The sequence below is a fragment of the Rhinopithecus roxellana genome, chromosome 3 (genome assembly GCF_007565055.1).
Source record: "Rhinopithecus roxellana isolate Shanxi Qingling chromosome 3, ASM756505v1, whole genome shotgun sequence".
NCBI lineage: Eukaryota > Metazoa > Chordata > Mammalia > Primates > Cercopithecidae > Rhinopithecus > Rhinopithecus roxellana.
This window is the reverse complement of record NC_044551.1, coordinates 50,970,679-50,977,796: the sequence shown is the minus strand read 5'-3', so window position 1 is coordinate 50,977,796 and position 7,118 is coordinate 50,970,679. Positions and strand designations below refer to the sequence as shown.

The window sequence follows — 7,118 nt, the reverse complement described above, 5'->3', positions numbered from 1 at the left end:
TTCCTTCATTCTCCCCTTCCTTCCTTCCTTCTTCCTTCATTCTCCCTTCCTTCCTTCCTTCATTCTCCCCTTCCTTCCTTCCTTCATTCTCCCCTTCCTTCCTTCCTTCATTCTCCCTTCCTTCCTTCCTTCCTTCCTTCTCCCCTTCCTTCCTTCCTTCCTTCCTTCATTCTCCCCTTCCTTCCTTCCTTCCTTTATTCTCCCCTTCCTTCCTTCCTTCCTTCTTTCCTTCCTTCCTTCCTTCTCCCCTTCCTTCCTTCCTTCCTTCATTCTCCCCTTCCTTCCTTCCTTCCTTCATTCTCCCCTTCCTTCCTTCCTTCCTTCCTTCCTTCCTTCCTTCCTTCCCTTCCTCTTCCTTCCTTCCTTCCTTCCTTCCTTCCTTCATTCTCCCCTTCCTTCCTTCCTTCCTTCCTTCTCCCCTTCCTTCTCCCCTTCCTTCCTTCCTTCCTTCCTTCCTTCATTCTCCCCTTCCTTCCTTCCTTCCTTCCTTCCTTCCTTCCTTCCTTCCTTCCTTCCTTCCTTCCTTCCTTCTCCCTTCCTTCCTTCCTTCCTTCCTTCCTTCCTTCCTTCCTTCCTTCTCCTTCCTTCCTTCCTTCCTTCCTTCCTTCCTTCATTCTCCCCTTCCTTCCTTCCTTCCTTCCTTCCTTCCTTCTCCCCTTCCTTCCTTCCTTCCTTCCTTCCTTCCTTCCTTCCTTCCTTCCTTCATTCTCCCCTTCCTTCCTCCCTTCCTTCTTTCCTTCCCTCTCTCCTTGCTTCCTTCCCTCCTTGCTTCCTTCTTTCCTTCCTTCTTTTTGTTAACTTAGCCATACTGCAGACAGTTACTTTGTGCCAAATACTGGACAATGTTCACAGAGGCATTGAAGCATAAAAAATTGTCCCTGGCCTCTACCAGCTTACCACTTGATGGAAGTTATTTCTAATTTAATTGATGGGATGTAAAGAAACCTGGCTTTTTAAGAGATCATACTTTTAATAACAAAATCAGATGAATATGTATTTTTTCATATTTAAAAATAAAGAGTATAATGTTTTCACATATATGCGCTGTTCAAGCCCAACAGTTGTTACCTGAAACTCCTGAGACTGGAATTTATAACAGATCATATACTCAGAAACACTCATAGAGTTTGGGATAGCACTCATGATAAAATATGTATTTCTGGGACATCACCAAACCTCGCCCAGAGTCAGGCGTGTAAACCAGCCGGAGCGGCGGCAGCAGCGGCAGGACCGCCGTGGCGCCGAGAGTAACGACCCCGAGGGAGCGCAGGGCGACGCTGGCTGCGGGGACCCGGTGACAGTGTGAGAGGTACTAGGTTTTGACAAGCTTGCATCATGCGTGAGTATAAGCTAGTCGTTCTTGCCTCAGGAGGCATTGGAAAGTCTGCTTTGACTGTACAATTTGTTCAAGGAATTTGTGTAGAAAAATATGATCCTACGATAGAAGATTCTTATAGAAAGCAAGTTGAAGCAGATGCACAACAGTGTATGCTTGAAATCTTGGACACTGCAGGAAGGGAACAATTTACAGCAATGAGGGATTTGTACATGAAAAATGGACAAGGATTTGCATTAGTTTATTCCATCACAGCACAGTCCACATTTAACGATTTACAAGACCTGAGAGAGAACACATTCTTCGAGTTAAAGACATTGATGATGTTCCAGTGATTCTTGTTGGTAATAAGTGTGACTTGGAAGATGAAAGAGTTGTAGAGAAGGAACAAGGTCGAAATCTAGCAAGACAATGGAACAACTGTACATTCTTAGAAACTTCTGCAAAATCAAAAAGAAATGTTAATGAGATCTTTTATGACCTAGTGCAGCAAATTAACAGAAAACCTCCAGTGCCTGGGAAGGCTAGCAAAAAGTCATCATGTCAGCTGCTTTAATATACTAAATGCATTGTAGCTCTGAGATAGGTTTGAAGAACTGTTGCCCAATTCAACAGTGCCAGCATTCCAACTTTGTTAAACCTACCAACATCTTAAATGGACTTTCCTGTGGTGTAACCTTTAAGAGGCAGATGAAAGCTACTATATCAGTTTGCATATTCTAATCACTTTCCAGTATCACAAGAGAGATTTTTACTTATATAATAGTCCTAGAGTATGCAGCTGGTAAAACCAGAGGCTACATCCAGTATTACTGCTAAGAGACATTCTTCATCCACCAATGTTGTATGTGTATGAAAATGGTGTACTGTATACTTTAACATGCCCCATACTTTATATTGAGGAGTACAATAATGTAAATCCTAAAAGCACCACTATTTTTAGCATAATAAAAGAAAGTCCAAAGAACTCCTAGATAGACTACTCCAGATAACTTCGCTTCTTTGATACTTGTAGCTTATTGTAATTTTTTTTAAGAAATTCAGGGTCATTATTATTGTACAAAATAAGCGCTTTGATTAACACAGCTATATAGGTTTTTTAATTTTTAAAAAACCTATGGAGACAGTGATCTTGTTTTTAAAATATGATAGTTCTTTCAGTATAATGTCTTAAAAACATTGCCTTTAATACCTGTTGGGAAGGAAATGTCCAGACTTTTCAAATCTCTTATTATATGTTTCCTTTTTTTTTGTTTACATACACATAGTTGTGTGTACACTGGGGGTGTACAACAAGAATTGTATATTTTCAAACAATTTTTTAATGATTTAACAATTTTTGTAAATCATTTTCAGGCTTCTGCAGCTGTAGATTCTCATTGTGAACCCCTTGCTTGCTCATGCATAAGTGTATTTGCAATATCAAATATACAGGTTTAGTATTTTTGCCTGTTAGTGATCGTTTCACATGTGTAATGTTTTGGTTGAGATGTTAAATGGTGGACAAGTACTGTGGATGTGAATGTGGGAAGTAATTTTAATCAAATGTAATTGGTCACAAGGCCTAATTTGCAGTAACTGTTGCTGTTTTATTTAACAATGCCCTGTTGCTTTGTATGCATTAATGTTTGGATGTAAAGATTGTGTATCTATCCAACAGGGAGCCACAGTATTTAAATTGACCAACCTAATGTTACAACTACTTTGAGGTGGCCAAATGTAAACTAAAAGCCTTAATTAAAGTGGTGCAATTTTGTATAACTTAGCATCAGTAGTTTAATAAATTTGGATTGGCATGCCAAATATATATATGTATTTCTGTTACATATCCTAAGTGTTTTTGGAGAATAAAACTCTCAGTAGTTCAAAGGTGATCAAATCAGTTTTCACTAACAAATGATTTTAGGTCAGATTAGAATTTAATACCAAAGAGCTTAAAATAAAGAAACCTTTGAGTTGCCAGTTGAAGGCAACGATTGGAGAAAGATGTAGATATATTTGATTTGTACTCTATCAAGATTATCCGTTTTAAAAACTTGTTACAAAGATTATAACAAGAAAAGGCAGAGCTAATAGCTGGGTCACTAAATTCAGCAAAGGGATTCAGGTTAGGCTTCTCAGAGAAAGTTTTATTTGAACTATTATCAGAAGGATGAATAGAAGTTAATTGTCTTCTACAACTTTTAAACAATGTCATAGATATGCAGATTTCACTTTTACCTAACTTCTGTTCTTCAGTTTTAGCATGCATATGGATTGTGATCACTAATTATTATGACTAAAAATCTATTTCTAATAAAGTTAACATTTAGATATCTAAATGTCTGTTTCTTAAGCACTTTTAATTGTACAGTTGACTTGGCATTTCACTTTTTATCCTGCATAAGTAGAAAAATTACTAAGACCAAGGTAATGCTTAGCAAAAGAAATTGGCAATATCCTCAGAAGCATATTCATGGCTGTGGTCCAACAATATGATATTGTCCACACACAGGGCCATCTCCCTGAAATGTAGCTAAAATGTATGTTTGTGTAGAGATGAGTTTGAACAAAATAGAAAAAGAAAACTGTACAGAATGGATAGGAGATTGGACATCTGGAGAAAGTGTTATTTGCAGAAAACATTAAAATCCAAAAGAGATAAAAAGAGCTGGTTAATTATTTTTCCTTGTGTTGAAGCTCATTAAAAAGCTTCTTAAATTACCATAAAAAATTCACATTGTAAGTTAAAATTTATTTATTTTGATGTATAAGATAGATTTTTCTGCGTAATTTTCTAAGACAAAACTGGAAGTCATCTTTATACAACTATATGTTGAGTAATTTATGAAGATACTTTCTTACAAGAAAAATAATAAAAGCAGAAATACTTCAAACTGTATTTAAAATAATAGTTTCAGAAGGATACAATCTGGAGTAGATTGTAACTAAGGTATGCTGTCAAAAATATAGCCACTAATTTGTTAAAAATTTTTATCCATTCATTAGAAAATATTTATTGAATTTTTCTCCCTACTAGTCACTATGTTGGCATCAAACATACAATTATGAGGAGGCCGAAATGGCCCCACTGTATTGAACATAGATGAGAAAATAAACACACACATCAATAAAATTATTTCCAGTTGTGAAAAGTGTTTCACAGGAAAGCAACAACAAAAAGAGCCTCAGAAAATAAGTAGTGAGGATCCATGTAGAATAGGGAAGACTTCTGTGAGGGAGTGTCATTTAAACAGAACCTCGAATTATAAGAAGAGGTTACTAAAAAGGAGGTGGAGAAAAGACTTCGAAAGCGTATGCACCGTTCCTGAATCTGTGTAAGCCTGGAATATTTTGAGGAATTAAGAGCAGTTTTTCTTGCCATAATGAGCTAGTGATTTGAGAAAATTAAAAGATAAAAATAGACAAATTACACATGGCCTTGTAGGTTGAGATAAAGAGTTTGATTGTATTCTATGTCACATGAAGATCCATTTAATAATTTTAAAAAGAGAAGAAATCTGGCCAAATTTCCACTACAGTAGAATCTGCTGGGAAAAAAATGAATCAGGGATATGGGAAATGGAAGTAGGGAGAATATTTCTGGAGACTGATTTTCCTCAGATATTGGTTACTATCGCCAAGTTTTCTCATTCCAGTAGTGATGTCATCATTCCCAATTACTGAAGCCAGGATGTTAGGAATCATCAGTCTTTTTCTTTTGAATTAATGTGAGAGAGAAAAAAGTAGTCGTGCTATATGTTATTTAGAGGATAAGATCAATAGATTTGAAATTGATTTGACATAAACCCACAGGAAAGTGAAGAACCAAGCATGTATTCTAAGCTTCTGGCTTGAGCAAGTGAGCAATCAGCAACTTCAACCCTGTGACTGACTAAATTTTTACTGAGGTATACTTGGTAATGTAATAGCTGCAAGAAACTGAGAATCATTGAAATTTAGAAAACATTGTAACAATGTCATTAGGTTAATAGATAACCTTTTCTTACAAAGATTTGTAAAAAATGAAATGCCCTAGAAATTTGCTGTGTATATTATGCATAAAAATATCACCTCCAATGAATTCATCTGGATTAAGAATGTGCCTGAGGAAAGAAAGAAAGAAAAGAAACTCAAAGCAAGACCAGACAAAGAAAACAAAAATAAAAGAAAAGAAAGAGAAAGGACAGATAAGAAAAGGCAAGAAAAGAAAAGACAGACAAAAAATTGGAAAAATATGACAGAGAGAGGGCAAGAATCATATGTATCACAATTTTAAAATATTTTCAATGTATAAAATCATTTTTTGACTTTTTTTTTTAAATCAAGAAGACCCTGGATATAAGTCCATCAGTATATAAACAATTGCTAAGAACTGGGACTACATTTTCAAGAAACTGCCCTGTTGAAAAAGACAATATTTTCAAGAAAATTGACCAAAAGATATCCTTGCCTTCATTTCCATTGACATCTTGTGATTGCAATATTTTTTCAACTATGACTCTTTTTCTACCAATGGCATAGCACAAAAATGTGTGACAAAATGTGTGTCACTATAATTATTCATACCAATATTGCATAATTTTACCTCAGAATGTTTTTTCCAACTACATTCTTTTTCCAGGGGCATTTACATTCAATGATTTTTCCAGGGGCATTTACCTTCTGAGTGCTGTGCCTCAAAGTCAAACTGGTTAGCATTACCATCTTGTCTGGTATTATATATGCATTTATTAATGTACAAATTGACTTTCTAAATAGAATATATTTGTCAGGAGTTTTAGGTCTTGTGTTCCCAACACCTAACAGTAACTCAATAGATACTTATGAAAGGCAAAAATAATTTTTTTCTTTTTTTATTATACTTTAAGTTCTAGGGTACATGTGTACAACGTGCAGGTTTGTTACATATGTATACTTGTGTCATATTGGTGTGCTGCATTCATTAACTCGTCATTTACATTAGGTATATCTCCTAATGCTATCCCTCCCTCCTCCTCCTTCCCCACAACAGGCCCCGGTGTGTGATGTTCTCCACCCTGTGTCCAAGTGTTCTCATTGTTCAATTCCCACCTATAAGTGAGAACATGTAGTGTTTGGTGTTCTGTCCTTGCGATAGTTTGCTCAAAATGATGGTTTCCAGTTTCATCCATGTCCCAACAAAGGACATGAACTCATCCTTTTTTATGGCTGCATAGTATTCCATGGTGTATATGTGCCATGTTTTCTTAATCCAGTCTATCAGTGGTGGACATTTGGGTTGATTCCAAGTCTTTGCTATTGTGAATAGTGCTGCAATAAACATACATGTGCATGTGTCTTTATAGCAGCATGATTTATAATCCTTTGAGTATATACCCAGTAATGGGATAGCTGGGTCAAATGGTATTTCTAGTTCTAGATCCTTGAGGAATCACCACACTGTCTTCCACAATGGTTGAACTAGTTTACAGTCCCATCAACAGTGTAAACGTGTTCCTATTTCTCCACATCCTCTCCAGCACCTGTTGTTTCCTGACTTTTTAATGATTGCCATTCTAACAGGTGTGAGATGGTATCTCATTGTGGTTTGATTTGCATTTGTCTGATGGTCAGTGATGATGAGCATTTTTTCAGGTCCGTTGGCTGCATAAATGTCTTCCTCAAAAAGTGGGTTAAGGATATGAACAGACACTTCTCAAAAGAAGACAAAAATATTATTTAAAGTTTTTTGAAAACTTAAAAAGGAAATAAAAGTGTCACATGGGAAACAAAATTTCACCTTTTTTTCCTCTGAGTTAATCTCAAACACATATAAGGATAT

General features: G+C 36.1%; 1 pseudogene across 1 annotated transcript; it reads left to right on the top strand.

Annotated features, from left to right (window-relative positions):
- The first annotated feature begins 1,178 nt into the window (after window positions 1-1,178).
- LOC104680843 lies at window positions 1,179-2,198 on the top strand (annotated as a pseudogene). Its single transcript, XR_750514.2, has one exon. The product of XR_750514.2 is annotated as a ras-related protein Rap-1b pseudogene (transcript).
- The last annotated feature ends 4,920 nt before the right edge of the window (window positions 2,199-7,118 follow it).